This window comes from Oncorhynchus keta, chromosome 2 (assembly GCF_023373465.1).
Source record: "Oncorhynchus keta strain PuntledgeMale-10-30-2019 chromosome 2, Oket_V2, whole genome shotgun sequence".
Taxonomy (NCBI): Eukaryota; Metazoa; Chordata; class Actinopteri; order Salmoniformes; family Salmonidae; genus Oncorhynchus; species Oncorhynchus keta.
Window position 1 is genome coordinate 65,553,103 of NC_068422.1, and position 23,703 is coordinate 65,576,805.

Consider the following 23,703-nt stretch of genomic DNA (forward strand, 5'->3'; position numbering starts at 1 on the left):
ATAGGTTGGAGAAGGTTTGAGCAGAGGGAAGAAATGATAGGATGGAAGAGGAGAGAGTAGCGGGGGAGAGAGAGCGAAGGTTGGGACGGCGCGATACCATCCGAGTAGGGGCAGTGTGGGAAGTGTTGGATGAGAGCGAGAGGGAAAAGGATACAAGGTAGTGGTCGGAGACTTGGAGGGGAGTTGCAATGAGGTTAGTGGAAGAACAGCATCTAGAAAAGATGAGGTCGAGCGTATTGCCTGCCTTGTGAGTAGGGGGGGAAGGTGAGAGGGTGAGGTCAAAAGAGGAGAGGAGTGGAAAGAAGGAGGCAGAGAGGAATGAGTCAAAGGTAGACGTGGGGAGGTTAAAGTCGCCCAGAACTGTGAGAGGTGAGCCGTCCTCAGGAAAGGAGCTTATCAAGCTCATTGATGAACTCTCCGAGGGGACCTGGAGGGCGATACATGATAAGGATGTTAAGCTTGAAAGGGCTGGTAACTGTGACAGCATGGAATTCAAAGGAGGCGATAGACAGATGGGTAAGGGGAGAAAGAGAGAATGACCACTTGGGAGAGATGAGGATCCCGGTGCCACCACCCCGCTGACCAGAAGCTCTTGGGGTGTGCGAGAACACGTGGGCGGACGAAGAGAGAGCAGGAGGAGTAGCAGTGTTATCTGTGGTGATCCATGTTTCCGTCAGTGCCAAGAAGTCGAGGGACTGGAGGGAGGCATAGGCTGAGATGAACTCTGCCTTGTTGGCCGCAGATCGGCAGTTCCAGAGGCTACCGGAGACCTGGAACTCCACGTGGGTCGTGCGCGCTGGGACCACCAGATTAGGGTGGCCGCGGCCACGCGGTGTGGAGCGTTTGTATGGTCTGTGCAGAGAGGAGAGAACAGGGATAGACAGACCCATAGTTGACAGGCTACAGAAGAGGCTACGCTAATGCAAGGAGATTGGAATGACAAGTGGACTACACGTCTCGAATGTTCAGAAAGTTAAGCTTATGTAGCAAGAATCTTATTGACTAAAATGTCACAACATTTTAGCTACCTTGTCACAACACAACTTGACTGGCTCAAATGCATTAAGAAGGAAAGAAATTCCACAAATTAACTTTTAAGAAGGCATACCTGTTAATTGAAATGCATTCCAGGTGACTACCTCATGAAGCTGGTTGAGAGAATGCAAAGGGTGGCTATTTGAAGAAACTCAAATATGAAATATATTTTGAATTAACACTTTTTGATACTGCATGAATCCATATGTGTTATTTCATAGTTTTGACGTCTTCACTATTTTTCTACAGTGTAGAAAATTGTATAAAAAAAAACCCTTGAATAAGTAGGTGTTATAAAACTTTTGACTGGTACTGTATCTTGATTACATTATTATGGTGGGAAATAAGTATTTGGTCACCTACAAACAAGCAAGGTTTCTGTCTTTCTTAAGAAGTTACAGGTCTGTGAGAGCCAGAAATCTTGCTTGTTTGTAGGTGACCAAATACTTATTTTCCACCATAATTTGCTAATAAATTCATAAAAAAATCCTACAATGTGATTTTCTGGATTTTTTTTCTCATTTTGTCTGTCATAGTTGAAGTGTACCTATGATGAAAATTACAGGCCTCTCTCATCTTTTTTAAGTGGCAGAACTTGCACAATTGGTGGCTGACTAAATACTTTTTTGCCCCACTGTATGTGACTTGCTAAGCAAATATGTACTCCTGAATTTATTTAGGCATGCCATAACAAAGGGATTGAATTATTATTGACTCAAGACATCTCAGCTTTTCATTTTTAATTAATTTGTAAAAATGTCTAGGAACATAATTCCACTTTGTCATTATGTGGTATTGTGTGTAGGCCTGTGACACAAAATCTCAATTTCATCTGTTTTAAATTCTGGCTGTAACACAACAAATGTGGAAAAAGTCAGGCAATGTAATTCTTTCATAACTTGCCACTGGAAGCAAAGATTAATGGATTATATTGCGTGATATGAAGTAGGATGGTTTCCAATTTCGTCCTCTTTCTGTTATGTAATATCATTTTGCTAAATATGATCACTCAGTGAGCTGCACATGGATGCATTAGGAAGAATTACTGGCTTATAGATACATTCACTCCCCCATTCAGTGAATTTAAAAAAATTAAATTTTAAACAAAAATGCCACCCTGTTATGTGACTGTTTATCTTAGGTAAAAACAATATAACCTCTCATATCCAATTATGCAACAATAACATTGTAGTTACTTTTGCCACTACCATAAAAGTGAAGAAAATGTGATTGAGTTTTTTTCCCTCCCATGATTTCTGTTAGGCTATAGATTTGCTATAGCCTATTAATTGTGACCAACACAAAAGAATTAGGATGTCAAATTATGGTGTGTTGTATTGGTCGCACTGCACTCTTTGTAAACCTATTTTTTTCTTCTCTCCATTACCCTTTCCGTCTCGGTGGTCCGGGTGGGGTTTGAGTCTATCGCCTCTGGATGCCGCCACTCCACCTTAACGACCAGAGAAACACAGCTGTTTTACAAACTCAGTGGGAAGCCCAATGGGGAGAACTGCAGTGGGGTTTTTATACACGTTCCAGGGCCGCTTCAACTGGTACTTCTATTTTTCAGATTCCGGGGCTGGTCCGCCTTCTCTCGATGTAATCTGATCCCCTGCAAGTGTCTTGGAAGCATCATCAGCGTTCACAATTCCGAAAGGGAGGTGACTTGAGTGACCGAAGAACATACGTTGAATTCAGCAGGTAAGATAGTGAGCGTGGTCTTCATGTATCTACATAGAAATGTTTGATTTATCATTACCGGTATTTCGAAAAGAAAGGTGCTTTTGGGTCCATTATTCCTAGAGCATCTTTTGAAGAGCAGCGGACAGCAACCATGGCATAGGCTCATCATCTGCAACTAGCTAATTCACCAATAGATTTTTAACCGCCTGTTCGACACACTTTTAATGCGGGTACATGTGTCTAATTATTCAATACATGCTGCATTCTCATTTGCTTAATTGCTGGGAATATAAACCTAATCTGAACTAATGTATTGTCAAAATTGTATCTATAAATTATGGTGTTATATGGAGAAAAACATTCCACAGATGTTGTCATAATCGTAGCAGGCTGTGCGATAAAGTAGCCTAGCCATTGATAAACCTTGAAAAAATAATATTTTGTTGACTTGTGTAATTGTAAGGGGATCTATGCCCTCTCTGCTTTTGATGCTCTTAGGGTTGATTTATTTTGTCTGTTGTGTACCACTCTGTTCCAGAGCTAGCCATACAAGAGGACAGAGCAGACAGCACACTAATTATTTTTGGTGTGTTGTTCTATAGAAACTCAAGGAAACAGGGTTGGTAAGCTCAGTGGAGTCAACTCATGTCAGGTCTGTCTGATGCTGCTGCAAATTGATATAAATGTATTTGAAAGCCTACATAAAATAATGCCCAACTAAATCTAAAATTGCCCTTTAAATTAGACAAAACCATGTTCTGATTACATTTTGATTGTCCATTAGTCAGGCTTGGTAGGAATTATAACTGCTTCAAGACTGTAGAATTGTAAGATGACAGCTTGATGACAGCATGTTTGGAATTTTTGCCTTAGGGTTTTGATGTCAGTCTTAGCTCAATACAAATTTTTAATGAAGGCCTTGATGTTTTTATTCATTTAAACTATATATACACAAATATGTGGACACCCCTTCAAATGAATGGATTCGGCTATTTCAGCCACACCCGTTGCTGACAGGTGCATCAAATCGAGCACACAGCCAAAACAAAACAGTCAAACCACAGCAAAAACCCTCAAACTTCTGAACATACACAATTATCTGAATCAATACAGAAAAATCCCACTACCCGCCAAAGACTTAAAACACTAAAATGACAAGTGTAACTCCTGAACAAATATAGTGGACTATATTTAATACTGTCTATGTATCCATAGACAAACATTGGCAGTAGAATGGCCTCACTGGAAAGCTCAGTGACTTTCAATGTGGCAAGTCCGTTCGTCAAATTTCTGCCCTGCTAGAGCTGTCCCGGTCTACTGTAAGTGCTGTTATTGTGAAGTGGAAAGGTCTAGGAGCAACAACTGCTCAGTCGCGAAGTGGTAGGACACACAAGCTCACAGAACAGAACTGCCGAGTGCTGAAGCGCCTAGCGTGTAAAAATCTTCTGTCCTCGGTTGCAACACTCATTACCGAGTTCCAAACTGCCTTTGGAAGCAACGTCTGCACAATAACTGTTCGTCGGGAGCTTCATGAAATGGGTTTCCATGACCGAGCAGCCGCACACAAGCCTCAGATCACAATGCCAAGAATCGTCTGGAGTTGCGTAAAGCTCGCTACTATTGGACTCTGTAGTAGGGGAAACGCGTTCTCTGGAGTGATGAATCACACTTAACCATTTGGCAGTCCGACGGACGACTCTGGATTTGGCGGATGCTGTTTTTCACGGTTCAGGATAGGCCCCTTAGTTCCAGTGAGGGGAAATCTTAATGCTACAGCATACAACATTCTAGACGATTCTGTGCTTCCAACTTTGTGGCGACAGTTTGGGGAAGGCCCTTTGCTGTTTCAGCATGACAACGCTCCTGTGCACAAAGCGAGGTCCATACAACAATGGTTTGTTGAGATTGGTGTGGAAGAACTTGACTGGCCTGCACAGAGCCCCTACCTCAATCTCATCGAACACCTTTGGGATGAATTGGAATGCTGACTGTGAGCCAGGCCTAATTGCCAAACATCCGTGCCCAACCACACTAAAGCTCTTTTGGCTGAATGGAAGCAAGTCCCCACAGCAATGTTCCAACATCTCGTGGAAAGCCTTCCCAGAAGAGTGGATGATGTTATAGCAGCAAAGGGGGGGACCAACTCCATATTAATGGCCATTATATTGGAATGAGATGTTCAACGAGCAGGTGTCAACATACTTTTGGTCATGTAGTGCATCTTCCTTTCAGAATGACTGTAAATTAGATTACAGTAACATGATGACTGATTTTGAAGATTAATAAATAATGTTTTTTTTTGGTTGTTTTACATAATACCCACTGTGCACACTGGTTGAGTCAACGTTGTTTCCACATAATTTCAATGTAATTATAGTGAACCAATGTGGAATAGACATTGAATTGAGGTCTGTGCCCAGTGGGTAGTGTCATATCATGAACAAGTTCATGACCAAATAACATTTGCGTGATAATACTTGCACTTTGTTGTGATTTTACATTCACATTTGGAAATTCAACTTAGTAAATGGCCATTCTGTCCTAGATTAGGTGTCTCGTTTAAAAAGGTCCCCCTGGGGAAGGTGTGCAGCACTGGAGGCAGGTGGGCTCACTCCACAGCCGAGACCTGCTTCACGTTCTGGCTGGCTGGCGCCTGGCGGCCCGCCTCCTCCTGACCCTCTCCCAGCCGTCAGAGAGGGTGCTTCTCTGCTCGTTCCTGTTTTATGTGTGCCACAGGAGCTGAAGGACAAACACTGTGTCGCAGCAGCCTGCTGGGATGCTATTCATGCAGCAGCAGGAGAATTCTAAATTGGACTCTTGTTGATGAGAGAGAGAGCCAAGAGAGAGGTTGTACTGGGGGATCGTGTTTCCCTTCTGCTCAGGCTGACCATGGTGACGATTATTATGACTGGGACAAGTGAATCAGCTAGGCTTGATCTCTGCTTTAATAGAGACATGGCTATTACCTTATTTACAGCAGTGTACTGTTCACTTTATCAAGATAAGATCATTCGGCTGTGGTCCTGTGAATGACAGAAGCAAGTGATGTCTCCATAGTTCACATGTTATGTTTGAACAGAACTGTTTTCACCTCAAAAGCTACTGTCACACATAGCTGTTTAGGATGTAGGATGCGTCCTTTCATTTCTTTGCAAGCCAGACATGTAGGCTACTGATGTCCAAGGCCAGTCAGTTGCCCTCTGGCGGTGGGTTGTGCCCAAGATTAGATGTGTTGGAGAACTCTCTCTACTGCCTCTTGTGGTGTTTCTAGACACGTCTCTCAGCCTGCAGCGCTCCCAAGGAAATCAGTATGACAGTTGATTAATGAAGGAACTCGTTTGAGAGATGACAATCACCACCCCAGTTATTGCATGGTATTACTGCCTGGAACATTAGTGTATTTTTGTAGCAGTACAAATGCAAACCTTTTATCAGTAGTTTTTTTCTATTTTCAGATCATTTATGTCATATGCTATCTCAAAATGTTAAAAAAAAAAAACTATGGTTCAGGAGTCATTTGGATAAAACTGTCTTTGTGATCAGATTTTTTTCGACCATTTTCGTGATTTGTAACCTGGCTCAGAAAGTAGCTTAAAATATGTTTTATATTTGACACACCGACACCTGTGAGCTGATGTTTTAAACCTGTGGTAATGTTCCTTTAGTACAGGATGTTAACCCTGCAGGAGAGCTGTCAGCCGTGTGCTGTGACCGGGTTATGAGAGATGTGAATTTGGGATGAGGAGGGTATAATCAGAGGCTACTCTTTGATCTCATGGCATTGGGCCAGCTTTTTCTACTCTAAAACATCCCTGTATGGCCCCATGTATTTCCTTCCTTTCAGAATAGCTGAACTGCTTAGTGGGAAACCATCACATGGGCAATTGGGATTGGTGTGAGTTTTCAATTTCCATGATGGTTGTAGTATGTAATCAGGATGTGTATGTTGGAAAGGGGATTTGCATGTTTTCTAGAAGTCTTTGAACCACAGAGACAAGCTGTGTGATTACAATCTCTCATGTTTTACATTTTGATGCATTTTGCTGGGGAACTCAGCCAACATCCAGCCGTGTGATGGCTTCAGAATACTCTGCTCCTCTTCCTTCACTGAAGCGACATAACAAACTCTCCATCTCAGTCGAATGCTAAATGTGAACAGAGAAATACAACTTTGGAACATCATTAAAGAACTCAACGTTGGATTATTTCCGTCTTTTTAATCCAAATTGTTCATTCAAACACTGAAGCTTGTGGCTATATATTTGCCATTTGAGGCACTGATGTTCATGAATATGAAAGCAAAGTTAAAAACAGCGAGTCAGCAGGCGTTTTAAATGCTCTAGTGGTTAGTGAGTGATGATGGCAGCCACCATCATGCCCTGCTAGGAAGATTAGGTAATTAGCAGGGCCACCTGACCTACCTGCTGTGGAGGGATGGGAGGGACGCCGGTTCCGTATTTTTAGACACCGCATTTACCCTTCCTTACCCACCAAGTGTTCAGTTAGCACGGTCTAGTCTAATGAATGATGGGGCTCTTCAAGGGGTCCACATAGAGGTTTGATTGTTCAATCAAAGTCATAGCAGGAAGGATGACTTAGTACCAAGTCGTGATACCTGAGACTAGAGGTCTCCCCCAGATATTTTACTTTGTGTTGAGGACAGAGCGGGCCCAAGACGGTCAAGGCTGGTTTGGTTAGTGGCATATTGATTCAACACCCTTCTCGTTGATCATTTGTAACCATCATCCTTCAAAATCCAATGCCTTCTTTAAAGTGTGCTGTTTATCTGCAGGGATGAGAAATGAGGAGCACTCTGATATTCAGCCTTTTGAGGGTTTCATAGCTAGGGTGTAAAGCCTTTTGATGTGAGCTGAGCAGTTTCCTGGCGTAGGGAAAACCAGAGAGCCAGCCCCCCTGCCTGTGAATAACTCCCACAGTGTGTGTGACTCATATCTGTTTCTAGTAGAGAGCATGTTCCTCCTCATGCTCCTCTGTCAATAACTGCTTTACACAGCTTGCCTGCCACAGTTATTCCCCTCCGTCTGTTGTTGGCGTCACACTGAACGTAATCACACCCACCTACTCTCCCCGACCCCCGGCCGAGTGTGAAGTATGAATCGAGTGTGCTGCTGGAGGAGAATGGTCTGTCTCGTCAGTGACCTCCAGCCCTGGTGGATGACCAGATGAAATGGTTTTCAGCTAAGAGAGATGCTTACCCCAGCCGCAATGGACTTCCTCATTGCTCATTGTGCAGTGTGGGGGCGTGCAACAAAAGGGGAAAAAAATGAACAAAAGCTTAAAAAACACCCAAGTACTGTTAAAAATGGACACACTGTCAGTATATCGATGTAGGTCTTTAGATGTTGTACACATGACATGGTTTCCTTCTGAACCTTATCCTCGAGGCTATATTCCATTTTGTGTGACTTGAACTGTTTCCCCTACCCAGCTGGGCCATTCTCCGTGTAGCCTGCTGCTGGAGTGGACGGGAGAGTTATTGCTTGAGTTGCGACAATATTTCAAAAATACAACATGCAGATAAAGTTCAGAATGACACAATTTCATGTGTACAACATCTAAAGACCTGCATCACTATAAAGTGTCTGTTTCTAAAAGAACGTATTTGGGTGGGGTTTTGTAAAAGCTTTTTTTTCTCGTTTTTCAACACCCCCACAATGCACAACGAGCAACAAGGAAGTCTATTGGGGTAAGCTGGGCTAGGTTTCTCAAAAACAAGTGAAATCGCCCAAAAAAAGTGTTTGTACCCTTCTATAACATGCCATTTAGTGAACCACTCAATTAACTCCATTTTACATGTTGTTAACTACTGTACATTATAGGGCTGGCACAATTACTGTATAACCAACAGTTCTGGATGAAGACAGTTATGGATGAAGATGTCATGATTTTTGACCGCGTCACAACACTAGTACATTATATGCTTGCCGATAAAACCAGCAAATAATATCTGTGTAATGTAGGCGGAACGAATACTTCTGTTGAGTTATCTGAGCTTTAAGGAACTCTGATTTCAAATCTCTAGACATTATGTTAATGGTGAGCTGGTGTCTCTCAGAATCAATGAGGTGATATCTGCATGTCATTTCCATATACATTAGCATTTAAATGAACTAAACCCAATTACACAGACTTTCAGAGGCTGAATGGAGCCACCTTTTGGAAAAATAAAAATTGGCAACAAAAATAAACCTTGAAACCCCTAGAGAATGGCCCATTCACGTCTGTATAAATCATGGGTGGCACTAAAGGAAAGCTTATTAACACCCCAAGAGGGAGGCAAGGAGAATTCTCCTGTGCCTTCAAAACACCTTCAATTGAGCAAAGCGTGGAACGAAAAGCATGCAGACCGACAATCCATATTACTCTGTCATCTCGGTTCGATTCTTTCTTTTGTAAATTAACGGGGGGGCTGTAGCCTAGAGAGGCATCATTCATCATTAGTAGTGACGGCAGCTTTGTGACACGTCTGAGAGAAACTTTAGCTCCTGCCTACATTTTGTCTGAAAGTCCCCGTTATCTACATACTCTTGTTTCTCATAGTAGTTAGTATGTCTGTCTGCTTCTATTTGTCCTTGTGAATATGTAGGCCTACATTATGTAGTAGGCTTAAGCTTAGGCTACTACATTGTGTGTAGGTGGGTAGTGAGGTTGCAGGCGTGTGTGTGTGTGACCTTGCTATACCTATTACCAGTCGTCCTGTACATTGCTGTAGTGATGGAAAAAGTACCCAATTGTCCTACTTGAGTAAAAGTAAAGATAACGTAATATAAAAGTGAATGTCACCCAGTAAAATATTACTTGAGTAAAAGTCTGAAAGTATTTGGTTTTAAATATACTTAAGTATCAAAAGGAAAAGTATGAATCATTTCAAATCCCTTAAATAAAGCAAACCTGACTGCATCATTTTTAGACAGGGGCATACTCCAACACTCAGATATAATTTACAAATGAAGAATCTGAGTTTAGTGAGTCCACCAGATGACCAGGGATGTTATCTTGATAAATGCGTGAATTGGACCATTTTCCTGTCCTGCTAACCATTCGAAATGTATGGAAGCATTTTTGGGTGTCAGGGAAACTGTATGGAGTAAAAAGTACATACTTTTCTTTAGGAATGTAGTCAAGTAAAAGTTGGCACAAATATAAATAGTAGAGTAAAGTACACATACTCCAAAAAACAACTTAAGTAGTACTTTCAAGTATTTTTACTTTAGTACTTTACACCACTGGTTGTGGGTCAACAAATCCCACCTTCATCTTTGTGTGCTTCCTTCGTTATGCCATTATTCCTACTTTGACTTGACTGTATTCAGTGGGCCTGCTCATTAGCCACTGTGTTTCTGGGAGGATTGCATGACATTAGCATTTAGATGTAGAGAGGAGAGAGGGCTCCGGGTATCTGCTGCAATACAATGCTTACTGGCCACAGCTGGATTGTTTTCTCTATCTCTGCAAGAGATGGATATTATAAAGGAAAAATACCATTTCTACAGCAACCATGAAAAATGTACTTATTTTAAGTTGTAACATGATACATTACACTGCAAAGGGCTAGCCTGCAATTGAATTTTGTGTATAAAAAAAAACATTTATTTTTCTTCTGGTTGGCAGTAGCTCTTGTGTCTTTGGCAGATTGAGACATTTCAGATGATGGTTAATCAATGCCATGATGGAATTAATTTAGAAACACTAGCTGAGGGAGTATGATCTATGGCATACACTGAAAAAGCTCCAACAGCTTCTGCATGACGGACAGAGAGAGAAAGAGATGTCAAGCAAGCCATCACTTCCACTGTTACAAGCAGGCAACCTCCTCTTAAAATACAATATAAGAGTGCCCAAACAATCACAACTTTGTTTGCAAACAGCCACATGTCCCTTTCATTCTTAACCCCCTAAGGTTGATGTCCGCGCAGAAAACGAATTAGCATAATAAAAAATCCCCATTAAAATTCTGTCAGTTTAAGATGGAGAGATGTTTTTTTGCATTGGATGCGTCTCAATCCACCGCATCCACCTATGTAACATATCCTGCCTGTGAAAGGTGACGGAGCTAGAGCGTTTTTTTTTTTCAGACCATGAGATGTCCTGAAAATCGCTTTTCTCACAAAATTGTCTGTAGCATCCTAACGGTTTAGCCTAATAAACTAGAGGTCGACCAATTTTTAAAGTGTGTGTGTGTGTTATATACTGCTCAAAAAAATGAAGGGAACACTAAAATAACACATCCTAGATCTGAATGAATGAAATATTCTTATTAAATAATTTTTTCTTTACATAGTTGAATGTGCTGACAACAAAATCACACAAATTATCAATGAAAATCAAATGTATCAACCCATGGAGGTCTGGATTTGGAGTCCCACTCAAAATTAAAGTGGAAAACCACACTACAGGCTGATCCAACTTTGATCCAATGTCCTTAAAACAAGTCAAAATGAGGCTCAGTAGTGTGTGTGGCCTCCGTGCTTGTATGACCTCCCTACAACGCCTGGGCATGCTCCTGATGAGGTGGCGGATGGACTCCTGAGGGATCTCCTCCCAGACCTGGACTAAAGCATTCGCCAACTCCTGGACAGTTTGTGGTGCAATGTGGCGTTGGTGGATGGAGCGAGACATGATGTCCCAGATGTGCTCAATTGGATTCAGGTCTGGGGAACGGGCGGGCCAGTCCATAGCATCAATGCCTTCCTCTTGCAGGAACTGCTGACACACTCCAGCCACATGAGGTATAGCATTGGCTTGCATTAGGAGGAACCCAGGGGCCAACCGCACCAGCATATGGTCTCACAAGGGGTCTGAGGATCTCATCTCGGTACCTAATGGCAGTCAGGCTACCTCTGGCGAGCACATGGAGGGCTGTGCGGCCCCCCAAAGAAATGCCAACCCACACCATGACTGACCCACCGCCAAACCGGTCACACTGGGGGATGTTGCAGGCAGCAGAACGTTCTCCACGGCGTCTCCAGACTCGGTCACATGTGCTCTGTGTGAACCTGCTTTCATCTGTGAAGAGCACAGGACGCCAGTGGCGAATTTGCCAATCTTGGTGTTCTCTGGCAAATGCCAAACGTCCTGCACGGTGTTTGGCTGTAAGCAGAACCCCCACCTGTGGACGTCGGGCCCTCATACCACCCTCATGGAGTCTGTTTCTGACAGTTTGAGCAGACTGATGCACATTTGTGGCCTGCTGGAAGTCATTTTGCAGGGCTCTGGCAGTGCACCTCCTGCTCCTCCTTGCACAAAGGCGGAGGTAGCGGTCCTGCTACTGGGTTGTTGCCCTCCTACGGCCTCCTCCACGTCTCCTGATGTACTGGCCTGTCTCCTGGTAGCGCCTCCATGCTCTGGACACTACGCTGACAGACACAGCAAACCTTCTTGCCACAGCTCGCATTGATGTGCCATCCTGGATGAGCTGCACTACCCGAGCCACTTGTGTGGGTTGTAGACTCCGTCTCATGCTACCACTAGAGTGAAAGCACCGCCAGCATTCAAAGGTGACCAAAACATCAGCCAGGAAGCATAGGAACTGAGAAGTGGTCTGTGGTCATCACCTGCAGAACCACTCCTTTATTGGGGGTGTCTTGCAAATTGCCTATAATTTCCACCTGTTGTCTATTCCATTTGCACAACAGCATGTGACATTTATTGTCAATCAGTGTTGCTTCCTAAGTGGACAGTTTGATTTCACAGAAGTGTGATTGACTTGGAGTTACATTGTGTTGTTTAAGTGTTCCCTTTATTTTTTTGAGCAGTATGTATGTGTGTGTGTGTGTGTGTGTGTGTGTGTGTGTATATATATATATATATATCTCACACAATCTTTTGTAATAATGACAACTGCAACAATACTGAATGAACAATGAACACTTTTATTTTAACTTAATATAATACATATGGGCTTTTGGATGGGTGTTCTTAAGGTGATTTCACAGGTCGGTGTTTTTTTTTTATTCAGCCGTTGCTGACCCCATGCTTACATCTTTATCACAAATAAGACAATTCCATGCATTAGTCCCACACTGGTGCTCTGCCTTTCTCTGCCATCTTTAAAACACACACACACAGCTCTGAAGTGACAATGATACTGAAGAGTCTTCTTAGGAGACAAATACTCTCAACTGTTTGAATAAAAATAGAGTTTAAGTTACCTGTGATGAATGTTGAAAACAGAAACTATAATTTCTATATGCAGGAAATCCTATTTTAATAATTGACATGGTAAGAAATGACTACCAAAGTGCGAGTCATAATTCCCATGACACCTAGCAAAATCTGAAAAGCGGTTCCTTCATTAATTTATTCCATAGGATATTTTTTAGATTCACTTCAAATGTCTGAGTTTCTCCCATTCTTCTCTGCAGATCCTCTCAAGCTCTGTCTGGTTGGATGGGGAGCGTCACTGCACAGCTATTTTCACCCCCACCCCGGCTTAGGCAGGGCTTAGTCTTTTAATGGAGAAAGGATATAGATTTATATTTCATGTGAGGACTGCTGGGTGATGCAAAAAGGCTGCAGGACACTGCTGTTGCCTTCAAATGGAATCCAATTTAGTTTGATATCTTTAAAAACCATCAGAGAGAAACGAGGGTGGGAGAGAAAAAGAGAGGGTTGAAGAAAGTGAGTAAGCGAGAGAGGGAAAGAGAAGAGAAGGGGGGGCAAGCCTTCATGAGACAGACTGCCAGTACAGCCCAAGCTCCTCAGACATCTAGCCCTTACATCCATCTGAATGTGATCTGTTCTATCTGGGCAGTGATGACATAGCTAGAAATATGTAGACATTTTGTTTGACCAAATATTTCAGAGAGATTTCATTTGAGCTAGGCATCGTAGGCATCATAGCACAAAACGGGATGAAACCTGAATGTACAATTTTACTTTGTCAATAGTCCTACTTATGAAGTGCACCATGTTATCCTTATGCTGTTCAGCACCGTGGACAGTTCCTTTCTGGAGTCAGTTGTAAACACATTGCGTTGTATCTGATATCCTGATGGAACAGCTGCTTTGAACTACTGTCTTGTGAAATATCATTAGGTTCCTCACTGGGACGATGGGCAGACAGATACCCCCTGAATTGTCACACAGATGGAGTGTCACACGTTGAAGGATGACAAACAGCAGACATATCAAAACCCCAGATGCATCGGGTCCTGATATGGGAAAGGGAAATACTTGATCAGTTGTACAACTGAATGTATTCCACTGAAATGTGTCTTCCGCATTGAACCCAACCCCTCTGAATCAGAGAGGGGCGGGGGGCTGCCTTAATCGACATCCACGTCTTCAGATTCATTCGTTGTAATGACTGGGGTTAAAACACTCATATCAGGGTATGTAATGATAAAGGGGATGTAATGGTAGAGTAGAAAAAAAGATGGATATTACAAATAAGCACAAACGTTTATGTCAACCCTGCATCAAATTTAAGTATTCCCATCTTGGCGTTAAGGTTTGACTGAACAAATGTTATGCATCATTATTTTTCTACTGTACATATCTGACACAACTGTGGTTGGGAATAAATTCATATCAATTGAAAAGTCTGACATGCCTCTGTCTTTCTCGCAGAAGTACTTCTTTTTAACAACGTTTAAAAAATATTGGATTGTACTTTAGAAGACAGTGGGGGTTAGTGCTTCAGCCCATGTTATTCTCTCTCTTGCTCTGAAGTCTCACACTGAGAGGCAACACACAATGAAGGGGCGACGACTAAGGCATAGAACCCTGAAGTCTCAGCTTCACTTGCAGTGCTGTAATTTATATACCCCCCTACTGACTCGTCATGTATATCAGTTGTCAAACTCTGCTGAATAATATAGGGGGAGACAGGAGGGTAGAGCTGACATAGAACTGTCTGGGTGCCGTAGTAAGATAGTCAATATGAGGATGACACAGGATGAGTGTTGAACAAGAAGAGTGGCACTTCTTGACAGGGCATTCTTCTTAGTGCTTCTTAGTTTCAGAATCCGAACATTAGAATAACCTTGCTTTGGTTTTGCCATGGTGAAGATTCCACCTCATGCATTCTAATGAGGGAATTAAGTGAAGGTGTTTGAAGGGAAGAGATAGTGACTGAAATAATATTACAAGCTCTAGTGTCAGCACTTACAACGTTGAACGTACCCGACCTGCATGTCACCCCTGGTTTAATTCTAATCACATTCACGGGAGCAAGATGTTAATAGTCAGCCTCTAACCTCTATAATGTATTACCTGGTGTCGCAGTCATGCTGCCTGGCCATGTACAGTTGAAGTCGGAAGTTTACATACACTTAGGTTGGAGTCATTAACTCGTTTTTCAACCACTCCACAAATTTCTTGTTAACAAACTAGTTTTGTCAAGTCGGTTAGGACATCTACTTTGCATGACACGTCATTTTCCAACAATTGTTTATAGATAGATTATTTCAATTATAATTCACTGTATCAAAATTCCAGTGGGTCAGAAGTTTACATATACTAAGGTGACTGCCTTGAAACAGCTTGGAAAATTCCAGAAAATGACATGGCTTTAGAAGCTTCTGATTGGTTAATTGACATAATTTGAGTCAATTGGAGGTGTACCTGTGGATGTATTTCAAGGCCTACCTTCAAACTCAGTGCCTCTTTGCTTGACATCATGGGAAAATCAAAAGAAATCTGCCAAGACCTCAGAAAACAATTGTAGACCTCCACAAGTCTGGTTCATCCTTGGGAGCAATGTCCAAATGCCTTAAGGTACCACATTCATCTGTGCAAACAATAGTACGCAAGTATAAACACCATGGGACCACGCAGCCGTCATACCGCTCAGGAAGGAGACATGTTCTGTCTCCTAGAGATGAACGTACTTTGGTGCGAAAAGTGCAACTCAATCCCAGAACAACAGCAAAGGACGTTGTGAAGATGCAGGAGGAAACATCTACGACAGTATCTATATCCACAGTAAAACGAGTCCTATATTAACATAACCTGAAAGGTCGCACAGCAAGGAAGAAGCCACTATGGTTTGCAACTGAACATGGGGACAAAGATCATACTTTTTGGAGAAATGTCCTCTGGTCTGATGAAACAAAAATAGAACTGTTTGGCCATAATGACCATCATTATGTTTGGAGGAAAAAGGGGGAGGCTTGCAAGCCGAAGAACACTGTCACGAATCCCGCCGAAGATGGTGCCCCTTCCTGTTCGGGCGGCGCTCGGTGGTCGTCGTCGCCGGCCTACTAGCTGCCACCGATCCCCTTTTCTGTTTCATTTAGTTTTGTCTGATTAGTTTCACCTGTTTCTTGTTTGGGTTTTGTTTTGGGCTATTTAAACCCGGTAGGCCCGCCGGCTGTTGTGCGGGCTTGTTTCTCTGTTCATGGTGTGTGGATTATTTGTGGATTCCGTTTTTCCGAACAGTTTCGTCCTGTTTGTTGGACTGGGTCTTTATGCGCCCTTGTGTATGACGTGACCATCACTCTGTTCTTGGAAATAAAGATCCACGTTTCGAACTACCCTGCTCTCTGCGCCTGACTCCTCCACCCACTACTCCTAGAAGCCGTTACAAACGCCATCCCGACCGTGAAGCACAGGGGTGGCAGCATCGTGTTGTGGGTGTGCTTTGCTGCAGGAGGGACTGGTCCACTTCACAAAATAGATGGCATCATGAGGTAGGGAAATTATGTGGATATATTGAAGCAACATCACAAGACATCAGTCAGGAAGTTAAAGCTTGGTTGCAAATGGGTCTTCCAAATGGACAATGACCCCAGGCATACTTCCAAAGTTCTGGAAAAATGGCTTAAGGACAACAAAGTCAAGGTATCGGAGTGGCCATCACAAATCCCTGACCTCAATCCTATAGAAAACGTGTGGGCAGAACTGAAAAAGCGTGTGCGAGCATGGAGGTCTACATACCTGACTCAGTTACACCAGCTCTGTCAGGAGGAATGGGCCATAATTCACCCAATTTATTGTGGGAAGCTTGTGGAAGGGTACCTGAAACATTTGACCCAAGTTAAATAATTTAAAGGCAATGCTACCAAATACTAATTGAGTGTATGTAAACTTCTGACCCACTGGGAATGTGATGAAAGAAATAAAAGCTGAAATAAATCATTGTCTCTACTATTATTCTGACATTTCACATTGTTAAATTAAAGTGGTGATACTAACTGACCTAAGACATGGAGTTTTTAATAGGATTAAATATCAGGAATTGTGAAACTGAGTTTAAATGTATTTGGCTAAAGTGTATGTAAACTTCCGACTTCAACTGTATATACCGTAGACTCCAGGCTAAGGCAAATACCTCTGGAGGTCAATGCGTACTATTTTATATTTTAATAACCATGTGTTTATCATAGTTCTTGCCTCAAAGCCCTTTAATTTCCTTTCCTGCTGATTGCTGCCGATATGTGTCTGCGATCTAGAGGAGAGTCCAATGATTGCTTTGGGATGCAAGGGCATGGCATCACAGAGGTGGGAAACCTTGTAAAAGGTTGATGGGGTGTAAAGTGGCCTTGGAAAAGCTTAGCAAGCCTTTAAAATGAATTGTCTGCTGAAAAGGAGAGGGTAGAGGAGATCGATGGGAATAGATTTCCTTCTGGACTTCACCTGTTGGGGGTGTGTGTGTGTGCGTGCATGTGTTCCTCAGGACTGCAGAGATGTCCATGTGCTGAATCAGGCCTTATGTAGAGGATAGTTGACTTTCACTTATTCACCCATTTAGAATGGAGAATATTTCTGTGCGTGCAGAGCAATTGAAGCCCTGCGTGTGTAATTAATGATGGCTGATTGCATATATTCCTGTGATTTGTCTGATGAATCTAAGGGAGTGGACCAAGTGTTAAGGCAGAGATCAACGACGCATGGGGGATGTTATGTAACTTAATGGACGTCAGCTCCTGGCATATGATGCAGCTAAGAGGAGTTATTGGCAGACAGTAGTGTGCTCCTCAATGTTTGATCTCCTGGAGGTGTCACCCACACCGCAGCCTATTCTAGGGTCTTAACATTGTCTGCAGAACACTGGGAGAAGCTCAACATACAACCTGTCTGTCACCTTTCTCAAAACGGATAAGAAGGGCAAATAACCTACACTGTTAGCAGACACTGAGAAGCTACTACACTGACTTATACTACAGTCATCACTTCCTAAGGACGGTATATATGTTCAACCATGTACAGATGTTTGATCTTAATTTGAGCCAGTTTGCTACAGCAGGAAAATAATCTGGCAGCAACAGGAAATGTTTAAACAGGTTAAACATAAGGCTGGGCAATATGGTCTAAAAATCTTATATCGATTTATTTATTTATTTTTTAAATATTTTTTTTATCTCAAAATTATGGGTGACTAATGATATATATCATTAGTCACCCATAACTTTTATATATTTTTATTTATTTATATATATATCTCTAGAAGTGTTGTACCAATTAAAGTTAATATTCACTGCATTTCAAAAAGTCCGCAATAGTGTAATTAATTCAGGGCTTGTGGGGGCGGCAGGGTAGCCTAATGGTTAGAGCATTGGACTAGTAACCGAAAGGTTGCAAGTTCAAATCCCCGAGCTGACAAGGTACAAAATCTGTCGTTCTGCCCTTGAACAGGCAGTTAACCCACTGTTCCTAGGCCGTCATTGAAAATAAGAATTTGTTCTTAACTGACTTGCCTAGTAAAATAAAGGTAAAATTAAAAATTAAATTAAAATATCTAGGCTAAATATAAGCATTCCACAACCATAAGACCCACTAATAATTGCATTATTTTATCTTGTTGCAATAATCAATAATCAAATAATCAAAGGCTTTCAAGTCTGTCTATGAACATTCCCTTTTTGGTTACAAATGTAACTAGAACCATGCATAATGCACATGACTAACTTCTTGTAGCAGGCAGAGAGCAGCAGAGAATTAGCACAGGTCTAATCAACAATCTCTCGTTAGTGATTAGCCAGCTAATATTTATGTTTCAACATCAACTTTAGCCAACTTCGATCTATTTGCTAGCTAACAAGTTTGAACAGTTGAATTGTTATGAACTTTTGTTCTGTCTGTCTCCAATTTTTTGAAAAACATGAGAGCCTGTCCACTTTGTTCAGATGTTGAAATCAAGTGGCCTACCTTATTTCTCAGAATGAGAATGAGTTGCCAATTCCTTTATATAATTGTGTTTTATGCTTATTGCACATTTATAAGTCTTTGGCTAAAATGCTGCTAGTGGTACCCTAATGCCCCACGCGACGAACTGATGGTTCTGTAGCTCAGTTGGTAGAGCATGGCGCTTGTAACGCCAGGGTAGTGGGTTCGTTTCCCGGGACCACCCATACGTAGAATGTATGCACACATGACTGTAAGTCGCTTTGGATAAAAGCGTCTGCTAAATGGCATTTATTATTATTATTATATTCTGGAAAGGCTATGCTCAATGTTCATTGATACCCTTGTTTTAGTAGTGTCTGCTCTGCTTGCAATTTGGTAGTTGAGACGAAAAGGGTATCGTTCTCCTCTAGTACAGTAAACTAATGTTGCAATGTGTTTTGGTGTCCACGTGACCGATTCTGCAAATGAAAGTAGCGAGTTATTAAAACCGCTTGTCAGAGAGGAAGACGAGATCTCAATTTTGTTGGTGTGAGAGGCAAGAGGGGCTTGAAGTGTGTAAACGATAGAAGAAGAGGCGAAGTGAGAAGTTTCACTCCCGCTAAAATCTGTCCAAAAATAAAGCCAAATGCGTGTCTATGGGTTTATTTTGGACCGAGTCTTGTCGCCTGCCTTCCCGCCTTTGGGACAACAACTCCCATTGTTAGGGCGGAGAGGTGCAGCTCGTAATTATATACAGACCTCTGGTGTAAATGGGGAGGCGCACACAGCACAGAAGGATCGAAAGAGACGAGACCAAAAATACAATACGAGAACAAGTGGACATAAACACTCATAAAAACGGAAAATAACAAAACCTAGATTCTTGCGATACAGGCGTTTTGGAATATCACGCAAAAACATAATTTAGAATGAATCCAATTAATTTGATATATCGCCCAGCCCTAGTTAACCTGTTTAACATTCACAAGGCCGCAGGGCTTGGTGGATTACCAGGACACGTACTCAGAGCGTGCGTTTACCAGCTGGCAAGTGTCTTCACTGACATTTTCAACATCTCCCTGACTCTGTCTGTAAAACGCTAAGGTACCCTGTCTAAATGACCATCGCCCTGTAGCACTCACATTTGTAGCCATAAAATGCTGTGAAAGGCTGGTCATGGCTCACATCAACACCATCATCCCAGACACCCTGGACCCATTCCAATTGCATACCACCCCAACAGATCCACAAATGACGCAATCTCTATTGCACTCCATACGACCCTTTCCCACCTGAACGAAAGGAACACCTATGTGAGAATGCTGTTCATTGACTACAGCTCAGCGTTCAACACCATAATGCCCTCCAAGCTCCTCACTAAGCTAAGGACCCTGGGATTGAACACCTCCCTCTGCAACTGGATCCTGGATTTCCTGATGGCACGCCCACAGGTGGTGAGGGCAGGCAACAACACATCTGCCATGCTGACCCCCAACACGGGGGCCTCTCAGGGGTGCGTGCTAAGGCCCTTCCTGTACTTCTTGTTCACCCATGACTGCGTGGCCGCGTATGACTCTTAACACCATCATTAAGTTTGCCGACGATGGTGGTAGACCTGATTACCAACGACAATGAGACAGCCTATGAGGAGGAGGTAAGAGACACTGCCAGGACAACAACATCTCCCTCAACGTCAGTAAGACAAAGGAGCTCATCGTGGACTACAGGAAACAGAGGGCTGAGCACGCCCCAATTCTCATCGACAGGGCTGTAGTGGAGCAGGTTGAGAGCTTCAAGTTCCTGTCCACATCACCAACTAACTATCATGGTCCAAACGAACCAAGACAGTTGTGAAGAGGGCACAACAATGCCTCTTCCTCCTCAGGAGGTTCAAAAGATGTCTCATGGGCTCTCAGATCCTCAAAGTTCTACAGCTGCACCATTGAGAACATATTGACTGGCTGCATCACTGCATGGTGTGGCAACTGCTTGGCATCCGACCGCAAGGTGCTACAGAGGGTAGTGTGTACGACCCAGTACATCACTGGGGCCGAGCTCTCAGTGTGTCAGATGAAAGCTAAAAAAATGTGTTAGACTCCAGCCACCCATGTCACAGACTGTTCTCTCTGCTACTGCACGGCAAGCGGTACCGGTGCACAAAGTCTGGAACTAACAGGACCCTGAACAGCTTCTACCTCCCCCAAGCCATATGACTGCTAAATAGTTAGTCCGGGTAGCTATTTGGTTATCTATTTAACTATCTGCATTGACCCTTGTTTTTGACTCATCACATACTCCAATATTTGACTCTAATGCTTCCCAAAGTTGTGTCAAGTTGGCTGGATGTCCCAGCAGCATTGCAGTTCTTGACACAAACCGGTTCTTGACACTTCCATCTTTTGTCTTGCCCATTCACCCTCTGAATGGCACATATACACAATCCATGTCTCAATTGTCTTAAAGCTTAAAAATCCTTCTTTAACCGGTCTCCACCCCTTCATCTATACATTGATTGAAGTGGATTTATTAAGTGACATCATTAAGGGATCATAGCTTTCACCTGGATTCAGCTGGTCAGCCTATGTCATGGAAAGAGACGTTTTTAATGTTTTGTATACAGCTAAGTTATTGTTACTCATTATTACTCATTGTGTGTCTATACCTTTATGTGTTTTACTTTTAAATTATGTCACTATTTTCGTTCTCTCTGCATTGTTGGAAAGGGCCTGTAAGTAATTATTTTACTGGTAGTCCACAACTGTTGTTTACGAAGCATGAGATAAATACAAATGTAGATATTTTTTTGTAGGCGTTGATACATTTTACATTCGGGCAAATCAAGTCTGACCTTTTTCAGTGGAAATTAGAAACTTTAGAAGCCTTTTAAAACCGTACACTGCAAGGTTGCATAATCCTGCTGAGCAGGAAATTTTCATCAGCAGAAGAGTGATACAATGAATATCCTACATATGTAGCTAGCTACTATATGAGGCTGTATGTTCTCACCACATGTCAGATGTAACCATTTGACAGGCCTACTGATACTGTAAGTTTAGCACAGTACTTTGTTTTTTCATATTGCAGTAATGTACTGTAATTGGTTATTTCTAGACAATGCATGCAGATTGATTGTGAGTTGTTGCAGGTGTTGGTAATTTTCCTCCCATCAACAGAACAAGTGTCATTTGTTGGCGTCTCCTGTGACTGATCAAAATGGTCCTATGCAGAGAAGTAGCAGCTGTTGTGTACTGCAGTGTGATTGGGGCCTCAGGGACCAAACGGAGCCCAAGGGCATGAGATGATACTGCAGCCAGAGCACAATGTGACTGCGTGGCTGAGCGGGAGAGACGGTGGTGTTGCTGACACTATCTGTCTGAGAAAAGGAGAGTGTGTGTGTCTGTGTGTGTGTGTCTGCATGCTTGCACGTATTTGTGTTGTATGTGTGTGAGAGCGCAGGACACATTCCAGTCGCCAGAGAAAACGCGCTGATTGTTTTGTGCCTTGAGAAGTTGAGCAAACCAGAGGAAATGTCCCAGGTAAACTTCAAATACCTGAAGAGGAGGTGAAATTACATTCTGCTCTGCCTCATAACTGGCACTGTGTTCTCAGTAACAAACACAGTTGGTTGGTTTCTGTGTCTTCCCCTGGGAGGATGAGTCGCACAGCGCTGCTTACTATTGGTTCAAGCAGTTTAATCGTAAGATGGAACGTGGGCATTGTTTGGTAGATAGTTCAGCTGTGTGCTACTTGCTCATATATTTATCACCTGGCAATGCTTCTTTTGGCTCTATCAGTTCTCCTAAGCATTTAGATATGCTGCGCTAATGTGTTAGATTTTTCTTGATTAGATTTTTCTGTGTGCCACGCAACAATTATTTATTTATACCCCGTCTTAAACCAAATGATGGTTGATAATTAAAATGGCTGAAGAATGCCATTGGGCACAGCCATGGGGGCAGGGGGGCACAGAACAACACTTAGAATATTCCTAACCAGCACACCTGTCAGACTGCGCCAGGGGTTTTGACATAGGCTAATAGCAGGAGTGGGCCCACATGGCCCCTGAGGACCCGTGATGGCTGACAGTGAACATCAGCACTCTATAGTCATGGCATCTCCCACATGCTCGTTGAGTGACACTCAGGTCTCCATGCAGTCAGCAGGCTCTCCCCATCCCTTCTCTTCCCTCCTCTCCTCATCCCTTCTCCTCTCTCCTCTCCTCATCCCTTCTCTTCCCTCCTCTCCTCATCTCCCTCCTCTCCCCCTGACAGCTCCCCTGACAAACTAACTGTCCCTCTGAAGCTGGATGGATCCTCTCTCAGCTCTAATTGTGGAGTGGAATGTGGATGTGGAAGCGTTCCTTCACAGAGAGGATGTGGGGCTGAGATTTACACTGGCTGGACGGGCACAGCTTGTGACTCCAGTCATCTGTCTAGATTTGCGGGAGAATCTGCCCTGTTTCCACCCAGACTGAGTTTAGCTGCCGATGGCAACCTCTCCTGGAAGGAAAAGTAGAATGCGACTTGTTAGAATGCAGTAAGCCTATGCCCTTATCCTTCTGTATCCGAGATGGAGGCAAACACCCCAGAAAACAATTCTATCACTTCACACTGAGGGCCCAGGGGATCAGTCTTGTTTGCCCTTGTGTTGTTTTACTTTGAAGCATCTCTCCCCTTCAGTATCAGCTGATGTTGGTAAAGTGAGACAGGCTGTTTTAGGACATCAAAGAAGCAGCCAAGCTTTAATCAGCACTCCAGCCTGAGCACGAACAGAAGCTATCTCTGGATAGGAAGATGTGGTAAGATAACATTACCATCTCTGTGCTGTGGTGTTAGCCATGATTAGTGTAAGGAATCTCTTCAGCGAGGTTGGCGTGTCCAAATGAGTCTTGGTAACAATACAATGTGCAAATCA

The 23,703-nt window shown here is 42.9% G+C and overlaps 1 protein-coding gene across 2 annotated transcripts in view; it reads left to right on the top strand.

Moving 5' to 3' along the window:
* The first annotated feature begins 2,537 nt into the window (after window positions 1-2,537).
* LOC118358910 (amyloid-beta A4 precursor protein-binding family A member 2-like) overlaps window positions 2,538-23,703 on the top strand; it is an 84,299-nt gene continuing 63,133 nt past the window's right edge. The window contains exon 1 of one of the 2 annotated variants that reach the window (XM_035736921.2): window positions 2,538-2,736. The gene's annotated coding sequence lies outside the window, so the exon portion shown is untranslated. The remainder of the gene's footprint in view (window positions 2,737-23,703) is intronic. The other variant, XM_035736924.2, reaches the window with a different exon arrangement.